At 43.2% G+C, this 20,247-nt stretch overlaps 1 protein-coding gene and 1 long non-coding RNA gene across 3 annotated transcripts in view; one reads left to right on the top strand and one right to left on the bottom strand.

The window, feature by feature from the left end:
* The window catches only part of LOC132216804 (carcinoembryonic antigen-related cell adhesion molecule 21-like), a 131,114-nt gene that overhangs the window by 14,696 nt on the left and 96,171 nt on the right, over positions 1-20,247 (bottom strand). The gene's annotated exons all lie outside the window — the stretch shown is intronic.
* On the top strand, positions 4,080-11,047 carry LOC132216809 (uncharacterized). 2 transcript variants are annotated; one of them, XR_009448802.1, is made up of 3 exons: positions 4,080-4,239; positions 10,283-10,552; positions 10,810-11,047. It is a non-coding gene; the product is annotated as an uncharacterized LOC132216809 (long non-coding RNA). The 2 variants fall into 2 exon arrangements; XR_009448803.1 differs by lacking the exon at positions 4,080-4,239 and adding an exon at positions 7,175-7,506.

The following is a 20,247-nucleotide window of genomic DNA, read 5'->3' as shown; positions in this document are numbered from 1 at the left end:
AATAAGCATCCTGGAAACAAATGACAAGGAAAAAACAACAATCTAAAATCTATGGGACATAGTGCAAGCAGTCCTGAGAGGGAAGTTCATAGCACTACAGGTCTACCTCAAAAAAAAAAAAAACACAAGAAAAACTGTCAATAAGTTATCTAACCCTACAACTTAAAGAACTAGAAAGAGAGCAACAAGAAAAGCCTAGAATGAGTATAAGGAAGGAAATTTTACAGATCAGAGCTGAAATAAATGACATAGAGACAAAAACAAAATAAAACAAAATAATACAAAAAATCAATAAAACCAAGAGCCAGTTCTTTGAAAGGATAAACAGGATTGATTAACCTGTAGTCAGGTTCACCAAGAAACAAAGAAAGAAGACCCAAATACACAAAATCAGAAATGAAAGAGGTAAAATAATAACTGGACCCACAGACATACAAAGGATTGTAAAAAAAACACACACAAAAAAACCAAAACTACAAACAACTCTACTCCAACAAACTGGACAACCTAAATGAAATGGACATATTCCTAGAAAAATACAACCTTCCAAAACTCAATCAGGAAGAATAAAAAAACCTGAATAGGCTGATAACTACCAATGAAATTGAAGCAGTAATCAAAAAAACTTCCAGTGAACAAAACCCCTGGTCCAGAGGGCTTCACAGGTGAGTTTTACCAAATATTCAAAGAAAAACTAAAACCTATCCTCCTCAGACTATTAAAAAAAAATTCATGAGAAAGGCACACTTTCAAGCTCTTTCTATGAATCCAGCATTACCCCAATTCCAAAACCAGATAAAGACATTACAAAGAAAGAGAATTACAAGCCAATGATGAACATAGATGCTAAAACCCTCAACAAAATTATAGCAAATCAGATCCAACATTACATTAGAAAGATCATACACCATGACCAAATGGGAATTATTCCAGGGATGCAATATGGGTACAATACCTGCAAACCAATAAATGTTATACATTACATAAACCAGAGGTCCTCAAACTACGGCCCGCGGGCCACATGCATATACAAATATTGTATTTGTTCCCATTTTGTTTTTTTACTTCAAAATAAGATATGTGCAGTGTGCATAGGAATTTGTTCATAGTTTTTTTTTTAAACTATAGTCCAGCCCTCCATCGGTCTGAGGGACAGTGAACTGGCTCCTGCTTAAAAAGTTTGAGGACCCTGACATAAACAAATTGAGAGACAATAATCACATAATGATATTAATTGATGCAGAAAAAGCATTTGACAAAATCCAATACTCTTTCTTGATAAAAACTCCCAGCAAAGTGCTAATGGAGGGATCATACCTAAACATAATAAATGCCTTATATAACAAACCTACAGCCAGCATCATACTCAATGGGAAAATCTAAAACCTTTTCCCAAGAACAGGAATAAGACAGGAATGCCCACTTTCACCACTCCTGTTTGATATAGTACTGGAAGTGCTAGCCATAGCGATCAGACAAGGAGAAGAAGTAAAAGGCATCCATGTTGGAAAAGAAGTAAAACTGTCATTATTCACAGATGACATGATATTGTACATAGAAAACCCTAAAGACTCCATAAAAAAACTACTAGACTTGATAAATGAATTTGACAATGTAGTAGGTTACAAAATTAATACCCAGAAATCTATGGCTTTTTTATACACCAATAATGAACTCACAGAAAGAGAAACTAAACAAACAATCCCATTTACCATTGCAACAAAAAATTAAGATACCTAGGAATAAATGTAATTAAGAAATTAAGAGACCTGTACTCGGAAAACTACAGGATGTTGAAAAAAAGAGATAGAGGAAGAAATAAACAAATGGAAGAATATACCGTGCTCATAGATTGGTAGAATCAACATCATTAAAATGTCCATACTACTCAAAGCAATTTATAGATTCAATGCAATTCCCATTAAAATACCATTGGCATATTTCACAAACCTAGAACAAACTCTCCAAAAATTCATATGGAACAAAAATATACCCTGAATAGCTGCAGCAATCCTGAAAAAGAAGAACAAAGTTGTAGCGATCACAATACCAGCTATCAAGCTATATTATAAAGCCACTGTTCTCAAAATTGTCTGGTTCTGGCACAAGAACAGACATATAGACCAATGGAACAGAACAGAGAATCCTGACATCAACCCAAGCCATTATGCTCAATTAATATTTGACAAAGGAGGCAAAAGCATACAATGGAGTCAAGATAGTCTCTTCAATAAATGTTGTTGGGAAAATTGGAGAGATACAGGTAAAAAAATATATGAAACTGGACCACCAACTTACACCATACACAAAAATAAACTCAAAACCCATAAAAACCATAGGAGTATCCACAGGTAGCAAAATGTCTGAAATATGTCATAGCAATATCTTTACCGATACAGCTCCTAGGGCAAGAGAAAATAAATAAATGGGACTACATTAAAATAAAAAGCTTGTGCACGTCAAAAGAAACCATCAAAAAAACAATAAGAAAGCCCACTGCATAGGAGAACATTTTTGCCAATGTCATATCCAATAAGGGCTTAATCTGCAAAATTTATAGGAACTCATACAACTTAACAAAAGGAAGATAAACAATCCAATAAAATAAATGAGCAAAGGACCTAAATAGATACTTTTTGAAAGTGGATATACAGAAGGTCAAGAGACATATGAAAACATGCTCAAAGTCACTAATCATACAAGAGATGCAAATCAAAACGACAGTGAGGTATCATCTCACACCTGTCAGAATGACTATCATCAACAAATCAACAAACGACAAGTGATCAAGAGGATGCGGAGAAAAAGGAACCCTCTTGCACTGCTGGTGGGAATGCAAACTAGTGCAGCCACTTTGGAAAACAGTATGGAGTTTCCTCAAAAAATTTAAAATGGAACTCCCATTTGACCCAGTAATCCCACTTCTAGGAATATATCCCAAGAAATCAGAAACACCAGTCAGAAAGGATACATGCACCCCCATGTTCATAGCAGCACAATTTATAATAGCTAAGATTTGGAAATAGCCTAAGTGCCCATCAGCGGATGAGTGGATTAAAAAGCTGTGGTACATCTACACAATGGAATACTATGCTGCTGTAAAAAAGAAAGAACTCTTACCATTTACAACAGCATGGGTGGACCAGGAGATCATTATGCTAAATGAAATAAGCCAGTCAGAGAAAGAGAAATATCACATGATCTCACACATTTGTGGAATATAATGAACAACATAAACTGATGAAAAAAATAGTTTCAGAGACATGGAAGCATTGAACAGGTCCTCAAACCTCAGAAGGAAGGCAAGGGAGGGTGGGGAGAGCAGGCAGATAAGATTTCAAGGACTTGTATCCATACATATAACAATAACCATGACACAGACAGTAGGGGGGTGAAGGCATGTGCTGGGGTGCAGAAATGGCTGGGGAGAGGTCAATGGGGTAAAAGGAGACATATGTAATACTTTAAACAATAAAGAATTTTAAAAAATATTGTCCAATGGATGGACAGTTATATTTTGATATATATGTTAAATGTAATAATTTTTGTCTGTTAATTTTAAGAAAAACTTAATTTTTGTTATAATATGGACATTTGATTTGAAAATTTAAAACAAAGTAATGGTCTGGCTCTGAGTTATATTTTAAATGTTTTCACATGATTGGCCGGCCAATTCCTACAGACAGTGAATAACTTACTTTGCAGTGGGTCACTCATATGCCAGCTAACTAGCTCCTTATCTTAAAAAAATCATTATCATAGTTCATAGTCTCAACTGTCTAAAATTAACGTCTATATATTTTATAATTACAAAAACCACATGTTATTACATGTTCAACTTCACTGAAGTACACCCACCTTCTTATGTAACTCCCTCACCAAGCAGGTATTTCCCCTCCATAGTCATTAGGGTTTGTCTGTGAGATTACACAATGTTAAACCCTTTGTTTCCAGAGCCCTTACTGGGAAATCACGTCATAACAGCTCAGAATTAGCCCTGCCCCTTGCATATATCTTTGAGCAACTTCACTGAAATCTGGCAGTCCTTCTTTGTACCAGGTCGGTGAGCAGTGCAGCTCCTGTCCAGGGAAAGTGAGTATCTAATTGGTTTTATGCTCATGGCATTTGTCTGTCTTTTTTCAGTCATCTCCATAATTCAACACCCAGGCACAGAACAAGTGTCACCAGGTTTGAAGTCACAGCTGAGACTGAAGTACGAATTCATCATGTTTTCCAAAGGTACAATAATTTCGTTTATTAAAGCTATGCTCGTGAAACATCTAGATAACATACCTAGTACATTTGTAATGGAGGAGATGATGCTATTTTTACTCGAGAAAGTAATAACGTATGGAGACAATATGTTAATGATGGTCTTAAAACAACTACGTAAATTGGCAATTGAGACTATTCTTACGTTTGTAAAGAGGAAGATTGTTGCTGTTACTGAAGCCCAATTTGATAAACTTAAGAAAAATATCACTTCATTCTTTAAGAAGAAGAATCTTCATGAACCAATCTGCACTCATGTGGTTTCAGAAAAAATAATAGGTGATCAGTGTCACTATCCATCACTGTCCATCAGTGTCACTGTTAGCTGTCACTTCTGAATGAACAATGTATTGTCTTCGTGGATGAATCACAACCAAACTGATTTATTACGAACCAATCTGCACAAATGTCTTCTTTTTCACAAAAAAGTTGATAAGTGCACATGGTAAATGATTATCACTCTGAGTGCACACCATCTTACCTTCCAACATGAATCAAAACTAAACTAATTTACAGTGGGGCCTTGACTTACGAGTGTCCCGACTAATGAGTTTTTCGAGATACGAGTAGTCTCTTGGACAATTTTTTGCTTTGAGTTGGGAGCTAAAATTCAGGTTACCCCACCGCTAGTTGGCGCAGCGAACGTGAAAATTGATTTGACATACGAGTAATTTGAGTTACGAGCTCCATCACGGAACGAATTAAACTCATGAGTCAAGGCCCCACTCTATTGATTCAGATACCCCACCGCTAGTTGGCGCAGCGAACGTGAAAATTGATTTGACATACGAGTAATTTGAGTTACGAGCTCCATCACGGAACGAATTAAACTCATAAGTCAAGGCCCCACTCTATTGATTTATAATAAAAATAAAATATCTCTTATTAAAAATATTTCTGTGAGATGTTTTATTAGCCTTTTGCCACCATAATTTTTAAAATGTGATTGCCTGACTAAAGAGACAGATTTGAAACTAAAAACAAAAACCTAGATAAAAATAAATGTAGCAACTACTTTAGTAATAAGGTTAAAAGAGAAAAATAGATAAGAACAAAACATATAATAGTAACATATTGAATACCTCAATAACATTGCCAGACCTCTAGCAATGTGGAACAAGAAAAAAGAAAGAAGTGGCAGACAAACAAAATGCATATAAGAGGACGGAACAAAGTTAGATTCAGGGGAAGTTAATACAACAACAGAAGACAGTACTACTTCCATATATGCTCAGCCTAGATCAAATTGGTATGTTTCTGGAAAACATACAAAAGTTGGTGCAAGAAGAAATAGATATATTGTGTTCCTTTATATTTTAATGGATGTTTTCTCCTTTAGTTATTGTTACTCATCGTTATAAAGAACTTTAATTTTGCTTTTTTTATGTGGTTAATTATATTTTTACTAGAGGCCCGGTGCACAAAATTTGTGCATGGGAGGGAGGTGTTCCTCAGCCTGGCCTGCACCCTCTCCAATCTGGGACCCCTTGGGGGATGTCTGACTGCCAGTTTAGGCCTGATCCCTGTCACAATCTGGGACCCCTGGCTCCTAACCTCTCGCCTGCCTGAATGCCTGATCACCCCTAAATGCCTCTGCCTGCCTGCCTAATCTCCCCCTAATCACTCCCCTGATGGCCTGATCACCCCCAACAGCCCTCCCCTGCCCAACTGATTGCCCCCAACTGCCCTCCTCTGCCAGCCTTATTGCCCCCAACTGTCTTACCTGCTGGGCTTATTGCCCCCTAACTTCTTGCTCCCCTGTGCTGGCCTGATCTCTCCCCTAACTGTTTGCTCCCTTGCACCAGCCTGATCGCCCTAACTGCTTGCTCCCCTGCCAGCCTGATTGCCCCTAACTGCCTCTGCTTCAGCCCCTGTCACTGTGGCTTTGTCCAGAAGGAAGTCAGACATCTGGAAGATGTCCAGTCAATCCAGTCTAATTAGCATATTACCCTTTTATTAGTATAGACTAGAGCCCTGGTGCATGAAATTCGTGCACTGGGGATGTCCTTCAGCTCAGCCTGCACCCTCTCCAATCTGGAACTCCTCAGGGGATGTCCGACTGTCAGTTTAGGCCCAATCCCACAGGGCATCCCTCTCACTATCAGGATTGCTGGCTCCCAACCACTTGCCTGCTTGCCCCTAACTGCTTCTGCCTGCCAGCCTGATCACCCCCTAACCACTCCCCTGCCAGCCTGATCGATGCCTAACAGCTCCCCTGCTGGCCCAGTCACCCCTAACTTCCCTCCCCTGCTGGCCCAGTCACCCCCAACTGCCCTCCCCTACAGGCCTGGTTGCCCTCAACTGCACTCCCCTGCAGCCTGGTTGCTCATAACTTCCCTCCCCTGCTGGCCTGATTGCCCACAACTGCTCTCCCCTGCCAGCCATCTTGTGGCCACATGGGGGTGGCCATCTTTCACCACATGAGGGCTGCCATGAGGGCGTGATGGTCAATTTACATATTACCTCTATTGTATTGGATGTCTTATGTTTTATCATTTTTCATTGGTCATATGTTCTTTTTAGTGTTTTATCTTGTGCTTTTGTTGTTGTTGTTAATCCTTGCCCGAGGATATTTTTCTATTGTTTTCTTAGAGAGAGTGAAGAGAGAGGGAAAGACAGACAGAAACATCAATGTGAGAGAAGCACATCAATTGGTTGCCTCCTGTAGGAGCCCTGACCAGGACCTGGGCTGGGGAGGAGCCTACAACCAAGTACATACCCTTTACCAGAATCAAACCTGGGACCCTTTGGTCCACAGGCTGACACTCTATTCACTGAGCCAAACCAGCTAAGGCTTGTGCTTTGTTTTGTTTGTTGTCTTATCATTGACCTGTATAAGAATATTCCTTTTGGTTTTTACATTTGAGGTAATGTATATTTATTTATTTACTAGTGGCCGGTGCATGAATTCATGCATGGGTGGGGTTCCCAGGGGGGTGGGGTTCGGCCAGGACATGACTGACCCTCCTGGTGGGTGGTGGGATGCCCTTGCGGGCCCTGGATCCAGAGCCATCCCACTGACATTGGTGCTGGTTGTTGGGAGCTACCTAGCAGCTGGCCGCTTTTATATTGTTTCTGCATTGTGGAGCGGAGCGTCTATGGAGGGGAAGTGGCCACGATGCCTGAGGCAGACTTCTAGGAAGCCAGCAGTGTTGTCGGGATCATGCCAGCAGTGCTGGTCCATCGGTGCCTGGCCTGTTCTCCAGAGATTGGACCTGTAGGACTACTGAGAGAGTGAGTGGCTGCTACGGGGCTGGTGGGCCACTGGGATGGGTCAGTCAGCAGAGCAGTGCTCCCGCTGTGGGAGCACACTGACCACCAGGGGGCAGCTCTTGTGTTGAGCATCTGCGCCCTGGTGGTCAGTGCGCATCATCGCAACCCGTCGTTCAGTTGTTTGGTTGCTTATGCTTTTATATATATACTAGGGGCCCAGTGCACAAAGATTCATGCACTGAGGAGGGGGATGGGGGGGAGTTCCTCAGCCCAACCTGCACCCTCTCCAATCTGGGAGCCCTCAGGTGAGCCCTCTCCAATCTGGGAGTTTCTGTCTGTCTTTGCAATCATATGAGCGAATTGTCTGAGACCCCTAACCCAGTTTGGTTTGTTGCTCACAGAATAATAGAGGCTTTTTTTTTCTTTGCTCCATTGGTAGAGATTTCCTGGAAGTTTTAGGATATCTTCCCTTTAATTTTTCCTAGACACTCCGATTTTACTTATGTCTCTCACCTTTACTTTCCCTCCATCCTCAACTGCAACAGTAACTTGCTCCAGGCTCACTTTGCTCTAGTGTCTCCATCTGCCACCAGAACTATGATTCCCAGCATTCCTGGTGCTCCCCGTGCTCTGGTCTTCTGCTTCTAGTTCTGGGGCTGCCACCAAAGCTACTATTCCCAGAATTCCTGGTGCTCCTCATACTCTGGGTTTTCCTCGACCAAGGGAGCCACGTCCCCCCAAACTGCTGGCTTTCCCACTCTGCTCTGTGCATGCAAATTACCAGCCATCTTTGTCAGGTTAATTTGCATACTCACTCCTCATTGGCTTGTGGGCATGGCTTGTGGGTGTGGCTTGGGCATAGCAGAGGGACAGTTAATTTGTATATTTCTCTTTTATTTTAGGATATAGATTTGTTTGTTTGCTTTTCTTTATATATTACCTTATGCTTTTCTTTATTGTTTGTCTTACCCATCTTCATCAAGAATTTTTATTACACATTTTCATTTGCCATATTTTAATATTTTAAATTGTGTTTTCTCATATTTTATCTTTGCTTCTCTTTCTTGTTCCTTTCATTGCTCTTTATCAAAAGTTTTCTTTCTTTCTTTTTTTTTTAAATATAAACTTACCTTTTTTGGCCATAAAATTTTTAAATTTGTTTCCTTAAATGTAATTAAAAAATATGTAACCACTGCACAGAAAAATTGTCCAACTTTACTTCATTGCACAATGGAAAAACATGCAGACAAAGCTTTTTTAAAAAAAATTTGCATACTTAATTTTTATGTTTAGTTTTGTTGTATTCCTTTATCTTCTATCTTTTACTTTATCTTTGCCGTTTGTCTTATTAATCACTATTAAACATTTTTTTCATTGGGCTTGATTTATTTTTATCTATTTCATTTGATGTGTTATTCAAATATATTTCTGGAATATATATGTATATATATATATATGCAGTTGTTCAAATATATATTTTAGTGCATACTTACTTGTTTCTATTAAATGAATATATATATATGTACTTTTTAAAGTTTCAGCCATTAATATTTTTCCATTGATTTTTTAGAGAGAGTGGAAGAGAGAGGGAAAGACAGAGAGAAATATCGATGTGAGAAAAACATCAATTGGTAGCCGCTTGCACCGACCCTGACCAAGGTCGGGGGCAGGGAGGCTCCTGAAACGGAGGTACATACACTTGATCAGAATCGAACCTGGAACCTTTCTATCTGCAAGTCGATCCTCTATCTGTTGAGCTAAACCAGCTAGGGCTTTGTTAGTTTAATATTTATAAAAATCGTATGTACTTCTTTAGTTTAAGTGTGTAAAAGTCTCTCAATATTGTTCCATGGATGGATAGTTATATTTTGATATATATGTGAAATGTAATAATTTTTGTCTGTTAATTTTAAGAAAAACTTTATATTCATTATAATATGGCCATTTGATTTGAAAATTTAAAACAAAATAGTGATCTGGCTCTGAGTTATATTTTAAATATTTTCACATAATTGGCCCACCAATTTCTACAGATAGTGATTAAGTTACTTGGGAGTAGGTCTCTCGTATGCCAGCTAACTAGCTTCTTATCTTAAAAAAATCTTTATAATTTTAGACAGTCTCAACTGTCTAAAATTAACATTTATATTAACATGTATATGTTTTACTAGGAGCTCAGCGCGCCATTCGAAATCGCACGGCACCATCCACCCTTGGTCCGGCCCTGCCTCCCTCTCTGGCCCTTGAAGCAGCTGCAGCCGCTGCTGATCAGACCCTCCCCCAGTGCAGGTGTGTGGAGGCCCCTACCATCCCATCCCTGATGCTGCACCTGCAACCTCCTCCTGTCTGGCCCACGCATTATGGCATCCTGGTTAATTAGCCTATTTCTCTATTATATATATATATATATATAGAGAGAGAGAGAGATAATTAGAAGGATCACATGTTATTACATGTTCAACTGTATTGAGGTGCAACTACCTCCTTATCTAACTCTCACACCACGTGGATAATTTCCCTCCAAGCACACTGGGGTTTGTCTGTCAGATTAGACAATGTTAAACCCTTTGCTTCCACAATCACAGCTCAAGCTTAGCCCTGCCCCTTGCATTTATCTTTTTTTAAATTTATTGATTAAGTTATTACATATATGTCCTTATCCCACGTTACCCCCTCCCCCCACTCATGCCCTCACTTCCCTGTTGTCTGTGTCCATTGGTAAGGCCTATATGCTTGCATATAAGTCCTTTGGTTGATCTCTCCCCCTTACCCCACCCTTCCCTACCTTCCCTCTGAGGTTTGACCATCTGATCGATGCGCTTCTCTGTCTCTGGATCTGTTTTTGTTCATCACAACCTTCCCCAAATCTGGCAGTCCTGCTGTGTCTCAGCTGGGTGAGTAGTGCCACTCCTGTCCAGGGGAACTGAGAACCCAATTGCTTTTATGCTCATGACATTGACCTCTGTTTTCAGTCACCTCAATAAATTAAGACCCAGCACAGAACAAGCGGCACCAGGTTTGAAGTCACAGCTGAGACGGAAGTACCTACTCATCATATTTTCCAAAGGTATGATAATTTCATTCATTCAAGGCCTGCTCATGAAATATCTAGTCGATATATCTAGTCTATTTGTAATGAATACCATGATGCTATTTTTACCAGAGAAATTAATAACATATCGAAATAGCAAGTTAATGAAGATCATTAAACAAATACCTATGTTTGCAGTTAAGACTATTCTTAAATTTGTAATGAGAAAGATTGCTGCTGTTGCTGAAACCCAGTTTGTTAAACATATGAAAAAATATCACTTATTTCTTTAGGAAGAAAAATCTTTATGAACCAATCTGCACCACTATGGCTTAAGAAAAAATAATAAGTGATCATGGAAAACAATGATCAATTATGAGTGAGCAACCACTTGCCTTCTTCCTGGATGAATCACAACTAAACCAATTTATTGATTTACAATCACAAAATAAAAATATATCTTATTGAAAATATTTTTGCAGGAACTTTTATCAGCCTTTTGCCTCCATAATTTTACTGAATCTGATTGCCTGACTAACCAAACAGTTTTGAAATTGAATAAAATAAAGTCTTGGTAAACAGAATACAGTGTAAGACCTATGTCTGTGTTGAGGTCTGTCTGAAACTGGGATGGGCGCATGGGGCAAAGCAGAGACTGGGAGACAAGAAGAGCTTCATGAGTAATGGGGCCACCTGCTAAGGAGCTTGAGGCTGCATTGGGTTTAGAGAACTTAGGAAAAGCAGGTCCAAAGGCTAAAATTGAGGAGTTAAGAGTCCTGAGTGACTTTGCTGACCACCTGCCTAAATGGAGAATCTCTAGGCCGAGTCCACACTGTGGGTGGTTTGAGGGGCAATCTCATCTAAGTGAGGGATATGGAAATGGACCAGAGTAGACATGAGAGTCTAGAGCAGCTGTTCTCAACCTGTGGGTCGTGACCCCTTTGGGGGTCGAAGGGCCCTTTCACAGGGGTCGCCTAAATACATCCTGCATATCAGATATTTACATTACAATTCATAACAGTAGCAAAATTATAGTTATGAAGTAGCAACGAAAATAATTTTATGGTTGGGGGTCACCACAACATGAGGAATTGCATTAGGAAGGTTGAAAACCACTGGTCTAGAGGGTAAAACAATAGAATGAATGGAACACAGGGAGACCTCCCAAAGGCTTCCTGATGTCATATTTTTGGTAACTGGGACCCAAAAGGCTCAGGTCCTCCGCTTCTCCAGGTATTGTCAGCGCCTCCTCAGGTGGCTGGAAGGACCATGAGCTTCATGCTCCTGGTGGGGAAACGTCTTCGCAACTGGACTGATCTGCGCAGGTTCCTTTGAATACACAGCTTTTGAATCAGTTGCTGTAGTACCCCACCAGCTCTTTTGGGGAAACAGTGCAATGATGGGAATGCTTAATGGACAAGAGCACATTTCACTGCAGAGACCCTTTAGGTAAGAAGAAAGAAAACCTTGTAGATAGCTCTTACATCTGGAGAGGCCTCAGCTCCACATTTACCACAGACTTCTAAGGCCCTGGGTCCCCAAGCCTCACCTCTTTCCTCAACCCCTTGGGCTCAGCAAGCTGAAAAGACACTATGCCACTCTATCCTCTTCCACCAGGAACCCCCAAACCCACTTGATGCCTCCTTTGTGGGCACTTCTTCCCAATTGCAGTCTCAGGATCAGAGGCCTTGGGGCACTGGCAAGTTGACATTTTGTGTTTCTATGGAGCTTGGAGGGAAAATTGAAAATGCCGGATCCAGACCCACTTTGGGAAACATGTAGCGCTAATGTTACCTGACCAAAGCTGGACACTGACAACCCTGACCCTCACTCTAGACATTGTGATCCCTGGACTATAGCCCATATGCTCCTCCCAACACCAGCCCACCTGCCTTTCCCACCCCTCTGCAGGCTGGAGTCCTCAGCCTGTGCCTGAAGACCTGACCACTTCCTAGTCCTCCTAAATTCTCTTCATCCTCAACCAAGACCAATGTGACCAAAACACAGGATCAGGTAGCTGCTGCCACAAAAGCCAAACCGGTGAGACAGGTGCTGGTGCAAAAGGAAAGAGGCTTATTTAGGATCCACACCTGGGAGCATGATGGACTGACCTTTCAAAGAGCATCCTTCTCCCTGCTCAAACCTGGAGTTCCTATGGGAATAGGGCCGGAAGGTCTTTATTTCCTATCTGATTATCTTGCCAGCTATTGGCCCTGTGTGCTTGGGCCCTATGCTTTCATCTTTCTAGCTTTTGGTGCACTTGGTGTCAGAAATTCCCCCTTAGCCATCGTGGCCACGGGTGAGAATCCCTAGTGTTCCCTAACCAGGGTATCAGGATCAGAGTGCAGAGGGGTGCTTTAGGACCTGCGGACAGGAAGCCTGGAGATGGCACAAGCCTCAGCCCACCTTCTGATGCAGGACCCAGCACCCAGACATCCCTGGGCTCTGGTTGGAGACCAGTGGAACTCTGTGCAGCCCCTGCATGGCCCACACCTCTGAAGTGGCCAGCTGGGCTGTGCTCACCCTGCTGCCGGCTGCCCTGACTACAACGGACTGTCTTACCATAACCCTAACACCCCATACCTTTCTACCCTTCCTGCTTCCCCAATGGTTATAGTTCTGCTCCCTACTCTGTCCAGGACCTCACCCCTTTCTGCCAACCATGGCAGCCCCTGGTTTCTAAAGGCCATCTGACCCCCAGGTCTCTCTAGGTTTCTGCTCTATGCTCAGAGGCCAACACAAGGTCACAGGGCCAAACAGAACCCAGAGGAAAGATTTTACTTCCCATTTCCCTGTATCCTGTGGGAGGATCACATTGAGACAGGCAAGTGGAGTTTGTGAAGAATACCAAAAAAAAACACAACAAAAAACAAAAATAAAACAAAACAAAAAAACCAATAGATGAGGACAGAAATATTTGCAGTGTTGTGTGTGCTTCCCTGGAGTGAGCTGGGTGATCACAGGGCATTGAAGGCATTGGGTAGAGGGCCCTTGTCCGGGTTGGCAACTGCTTGTCTAGTAGCATTCGGGCTCCATTCCATTGCCTTTTTAAGGAGTTTTAACACCTCATACACCATCAAGGTTCTATGACAGAAGATCTTTGAAAGATTTGTGCATCTTCTCCCTTACATGTGAGGTGAAAATTCATGTGGAATTGCAACAATGTTGGAGGTTAGGGTCCTTCCAGCTCTCTAGCATGTCATCAGTCACCTATCACACATGTAATTTGGTCAGTGTTTCTACCAATATCAGTGAGGAGACTTTAAAGTTTTCCTTGTCCTGATGTGCCAACCTATGGAGGCTGTGCAGGATATTTCAGACAGGGGATTAGGGAGGGAGCAGGTGGTCACCTGGGTGTCTCCAAAGTGTATCTGAGTGGATAAGACATCCAGCCTATTTAAACCATTTCTAACAGTCCAGGAGACCAGAAGCTGGAAATGCATGTCACTGTGCTGGAATCTTATGTGTGTGCAGGACCCTGTTCCCCTCCCAGACTCTCTGGAAGAACCTATTTTTGCCTTTTCAAGTTTATGGAGCTTTCACTCATTCCTGGCTCATGTCCCTATATCACATGCCTTCCTTCCCTGCTCCCATTGCCACATCTGCTTTTGCCTTCTCTTGCTTAATCTTCTCTCTCTCTCTCTCTCTCTCTCTCTCTCTCTCTCTCTCTCTCTCTCTTCCTCATAAGCAAACTTGAGATTACATGAATAGAGTAGTCTTTCCATTAAATTACCTATAACTTTATCACAGGTTCAAAGTGCCTCCTGTTAGGGAATGTAACAGTTACAGTTACTTCATTAATAAAAGACAAAGCTTTAGAATTTCTAATGGAGAAGTAGTGGGGGTTACAGGTGATTTCAAACTCCCCAGGGACATCTGCCCCATGCAGGACCAGTGCAGCCTGGAAAACCCTCCCACAGTGGAACAGCCCCATAGTTACCATGGGACTTGGCTCCTGGGGTTATGGGTTCAGAGGGATGAACATGGCTCTCAGCCCCTGAGGACAGGGAACAGTTGTGGCCAAAACCTCCTAGCACTCTGCATCCAGGTGCCAGTCTGTAAAGAGGCTATGTATCATTTATTCATTCATTCACCATAATGTTTCCCTTCATTTTGTAAGAGCATTTGAGTGCTGATTCCTAAGTTGGTTGCAAGTGTAGAGTGAGGAGTGAGAAGGCAAAGTTCTTTCCTTTCTATCCAGTGGCAGTGACACTCACACATCAGGAAACAAATAAGTGGTTTCAAGTACAGTGCAAGGAGGTCTGGATCAGCCACCTGAGTGCGCTGTTGGGCTTTCACAGAACTGATTCGGATTGTTCATGAAGGTTCTTTAGTTCTTGAGATAAAACATTCATTCTCCACTTGCTTTCACTCCCCAGACCAGAAAAATCTACCTTGATATGGAGACTGCTAAGAAGAAAGGACCTGGTTTCAAAGTCCACAGACACCTAAGACCACCGAGGTGAAGGAGAGGGTGGGGCTGTGGCTGTGCAAGGACCTTGCTGTGTCTGATCTGCTGCTCATGGTCTGCAGTTGCCTGACTCAATGACTATCACTCGGTGCCTCCTTTTCCCCCAAATAAAAATTGAGTAAATGGTAAATGAACTCTGGATTACCATGTTGTCTGTGAATTAACCTCAAAACATCCCTGAATACTTGATCCCAAGCCTAGTAGAGAGGGGCCTCCCAAATAAATGGCAACTACCATTATTTGCCTCCGTGAAAGAATACCCCTTGGCTGACCTCTGGTGGACAAGGAGCTTCCAGAAGCATTTTCTCTCCTCTGTTCTTCCCTGAGACATGACCTTCCCCTGGAGTCTCCTAAGTCCCCCAGGGCAGTGGATTAATGACCTGGGGACCTTGTCTGTCTGTGCTCTCCACACAGTCTCAGGTGAAAGACCAGGCTCCACCCCTGCCTGAATGTGGCTGCTGGGGCTGAGCCATGGCTGGTGACCACCTCAGGAGACTTGATTCTCAGGCATCTGGGGTTTAGCGGGAGTCCAGAGTTGTGCCAGGTTAGGTCTCTGTGAGAAGAGGAAGGACACAGGCTGCTGCCCAGGTCCTCCAGGGAGAAGAGGTGTCACTCACAAGGTGGGGAAGGTTGTCTGCTTTCTGGGAATGAAGGGAGATTCTAAACCTGATGGTTAGGAGGGCAAGTCCTCCCTCCTGACTCTTTGCTGGACAGCTGTGGGGACTTGCTGCCCTCCACCCATGCTGACACCAGGCCCCGGTCTACAGGGAACATGCTCTTATCCCAGGTGTCATACAAGGTGACATGCTTCTGTTGTGTAGTGTCCCTCATGTTTATTAAGCACCTGCCATAGTGCAGACAGCAGAACTGGATGTTGGCCTGGCTTCTGTCTCATCCTCACAGACATTGTTGTTGGTGGGAGGCTTCTGTTCACAGTCCCTGCCTGGGCACAAGGACTAGTCTGCCCCATTTCTCACCAGGAGTTAATCTGAGATGCCCTGTCCTGGGTCATCCTCCTTCTCTCATTGTGAGTTCCTAGTCAACTTCTGATTCCCTCCTTGCACTGCCTGACGCCTGTGCAATGCCTCCCACACACACAGGGTGTTGGTACTCAGTGTGCAGTGACCAAACCAGGTGCCTAACATCATTCTCCAGGCGTAGGAGGGAAGGGCCAGGTGATGGATCAGGATGCTTAGTGGGAAAGGCCCTCCAGGTCTCAGTAACCGCCACCTGCCAGGACTGGTAGTCCTTTCAATGGGTATCCTAGGGGGTGCTCCCTGTGTCTGAGTGTGCCAGGAGCTCCCCTTAGAGCTGTGTGCAGCCTAGGTACTTCCTGGGGCGACTTGGCTTCCAGAGCTTTGTTCAGTTTGTGGACAGGCCTGATGGTCCACATAGAAGCACAAAGAGTTCATCGGACTCTTCCAGCTGCCAACACACGGTGGATGAGGAGACATAAGGGCACGGGAACATTAGGGCCCAGGGATAGTGCTCAGGTCACTCCCCTCTGTCTGAGGACCGGGGGAATTCCGAATGTAGCTCATTCTGCTGCTGGTATGAGGCATGAGTTCAGGATGAGGGCTGGGAGACAACTCCATTTTTTGTATTTGAGATTTAAATGGGGAAGGGGATCATTTCTACCAGGTCTTAACATTGTAGATAGCCAACTGACAGAAGGGAACTCCCTTAATCATTGTAAAATGAAAATAATATACTGGAATGTTGTTTTATGGAAAACAACCATTTTCAATTTATCAATAATGTGATGCAAGTTTGGTTTTCCTAGTTTATTATTAACATCACTGTTTGGAGTTTAGTTCTTAGGAAATGCTGAAAGCCTCCCATGACCTCTGTTTTATCACATGAATGTGGATTTTATGTAGACTCTGCTTTATGTAGACTGATTTTTATCAGTTCATGAACTTTCATGAATTCAGAGTCCATATGTGAACTTCACGATCATCTGTGAACACTCATGAGATTTCTCTCTTTCCATTTCTCTTACTCATCCCTATAGAAAGAGTAGGGAGTCACGTTTTCCCATAAAGTTGGAAAGCATCTGACTACTAAGAAAAAAAAAGTGCCCAAATGCTGCTCGGTGTGGAAAGGAAACTGTTTTTGAGATAATTTCCCTCAAAATTCCATGGAGAAGGCACCTGCTTGGCCTGCCACATGTGGGGATGAATGAAGTACAGAAATAGAGGTTGATAATTTAAGTGTCACACCAAAGATTGGGCAACCAATTGTGCCCAGAATCTGAGAGGTGGAGGAAGGAATGGTGAGGACATTATAAAAACCTCCTCTTAGGTGTCCCTGCCCTCCCTAAGATAGAATTACACAGCAACACCCTTCCTTTGAGACCTCAAATCCTCCCACTAGAGAGAACCATGTCCATTCCTCCCCTATTTGTCTCCAGGTAAGATACAGGCTCTTACTGACTGATGGGCTGGCCATGAGCTTAGAGATGCAGTCTCCCCCGTGGCAAGGAGTCTTTTGAAGCAGTCGCGAGGCAGGGGAGTTTCGCAGAACAGTCTCAGGGTGGGAGGAGCCTCCTGGACCAGTGTCTGGGCAGGGGGAGTTAAGCTGAGTGTCCAGCAGTGAGCTTCCAGGGGTAGCAGCAAGCTTCGCAGGGCAGTGGAGGGGCGTTGGAGGGGGTGTGAGCCTCGTGGTGCAGTTGAGGCGCCATGAGCATCATGGAGCATCCCCGAGCAGGGAGCTTGACATAGCATCACAGGGCGGCAGAGGCCATGCGATGGAGGCCAGGCTAGGACTGGGGACCCTAACCACGCACGATTTCGTGAGCATTGGGCCTCTAGTTGATTAATAAAATTATATAGAGTTCAAGTGTACCATTCTATTATACATCACCTTATATGGTATTGTGTGTTCACCACCCTAAGTCAAGTCTCCTTCCATCACCAATTTTCCCCTTTACCCTCTTCTAACCCCATGCCTCCTTTTTCTGTGGTAATCCACATTACTGCTGTCTGTGATTATTTTCCTTAATCTCTTTACCTTTTTCATCCAGTCACCCCCCTCCCCGACAGCTGTCAGTCTGTTCTCTGTATCTGAGTCTGTATGTATTTTGTTTGTTTGTTTGTTAGATTCTACATACAAGTGAAATCATGTGGTATTTATCATTCTCTGAATGTCCCATTTTACTTAGCAGAAAGTTCTCCAGGTCCATTTATGCTGTTTCAAAAATTAAAATTTCATTTTTAAATCTTTATATTATTTATTTATTTTTCCTTATTGATTAAGATATTACATATGCATCCTAATCCCCCATTTCCCCCCCCCCAAGCCCCCTCTTATGTCTCTACTCCCCAGCATCTGTGTCCATTGGTTAGGCTTATATGCATGCACATAAGTCCTTTGGTTGATCTCTCCCCCTTACCCCCACCCTCCCCTACCTTGCCTCTGAGGTTTGCAGGTCTGATTGATGCTTCTCTGTCTCTGGATCTGTTTTTGTTCATCAGTTTATGTTGTTCACTATGTTCCATCAATGAGTGAGATCTTGTGATATTTATCTTTTTCTGACTGCCTTATTTTGCTTAGCATAGCATTATGCTAATATTTCATTTTTAATGGCCAAATAGTATTCCATTGTGTAAATGTACCACAGCTGTTTTATATCCCTTCATCTTCTGATGGGCATATGTGTTGCTTCCATATCTTGGCTATTGTAAAAAATAGTTCAATGAACATAGGCAGCAATATATTCTTTTGAATTAGTGTTTCCAGTTTCTTTGAATATATCCCCAGAAGTGGAATTGTAGGCTCATAAAGCAGTTCCATTTTTAATGTTTAAGAAACCTCCATACTGTTCCACAGTGGCTGCACCAATATGCATTCCCACCAACAGTACATGAGGGTTTTCCTTTCTCCACATTCTCACCAACACTTGTTTTATTCATGATAACCATTCTCACAGGTGTGAGGGGATATCTCATTGTGGTTTTTATTTGCATTTCTCTGGGTGATTAGTGACAATGAGCATCTTTTCATATGTCTATTGGCCCTCTGTGTGTCCTCTTTGGAGAAGTCTTTATTCAGGTCTTTCGCCCATGTATTAAGTAGATTACTGTTGGTTTTGTTGTTGTTGTTTTGTGAGGTTGATTTCTGGTAAATCTGTCAGACATGCTTCCCAAGGACTCATCTCTTCCAAGCTTAAGTCATAGAGGGGCCCGGCCAGGCCAGGACTTGAGAGGGACATAGAGGGTGGTCAGAGGGCAGGCAGGGGCCAGTCAGCACTCAGGGCCACAATGGGGCACAGTCACCTCCTTTTGAACAGTGTCCCTAGGACATGCCCTTGGAGGGCAGACCTGGCAGGACCCAAGATGGTCTCTGTGCAGCCACTTCCCTCAGAGCTCACTGTTTCTATGGCCTTTGAGATGAGGGGGCAGCTTGTTCGATCGCCCTTGCTTCTCTCTTTACTCCTATCCATTCCTCACACCAGGCACTGTCCCCAGGTTTCTCTCCATCCCACTGAGTACCACGACAGCCACCTCCCTGCATCAGAACCTCCCAACCTCCTGCTCCCCACCCTTGAGAGCCCGCCTCAGAGATGTGGTTGGATTTTTGGTTCTCTCTAGGGAGGCCTGAGGTACTTAGTGAAAGTTCAGTCACCAGTCACCTGCTTGGATGGGAACATTGGTTGCTCTTCTCCTGGGTACATAAGCCCTCTTTTCTGGCTGAGGCCCCTTAGCTGTTCTGTGGGGCAGGCCCTATCCCTGTGCCCAGGCTTATGATGCTCAGGTAGGTGAGATGTTCCCTGTGGACAGCTGTGAAAAGTGAGGGTGGAACTCATCAGCATGACTGAGTTGTGAGAAGAGCTGAGCCTGGGGAGTAGAGAGGTCAGTCATTACCACTGGTCAGTTCCATAGTGCTGTCCATCCCATAGGCACTGGATGTTGTACTCTAGGTGAGGGAACCCCTGGACTTGTGCAATCTGTGCCCACCTGTAGGCAGCTTTCCACATAGAGTCAGGAAGAGTGTAGGGGCAGCTTCCTTCCAAGTGGGGTTCAGGGCTGTGCAGTTCCTTCAGCCCCTATAAAGGGAGATTGAAGAAGAAAAGTTTCCTGGGCCCTGGTAGGTTGTGGGAGAATGAGGTGAGGCTCCACATGTCCATCCTGTCTGAGTGTTCAGGAATCCCCATGGCTTAGTGAGGTGAGAGCTATTCCCTGGAGGCTGGGGATTGTGGTGCTGACCCAAGAGGGCAAAGTCTGATGGGGTTGGAATAGGCATGGAAGGCGTGGGATGT

Source organism: Myotis daubentonii, chromosome 15 (assembly GCF_963259705.1).
Source record: "Myotis daubentonii chromosome 15, mMyoDau2.1, whole genome shotgun sequence".
NCBI lineage: Eukaryota > Metazoa > Chordata > Mammalia > Chiroptera > Vespertilionidae > Myotis > Myotis daubentonii.
This window is presented reverse-complemented; position numbering and strand designations above follow the sequence as displayed.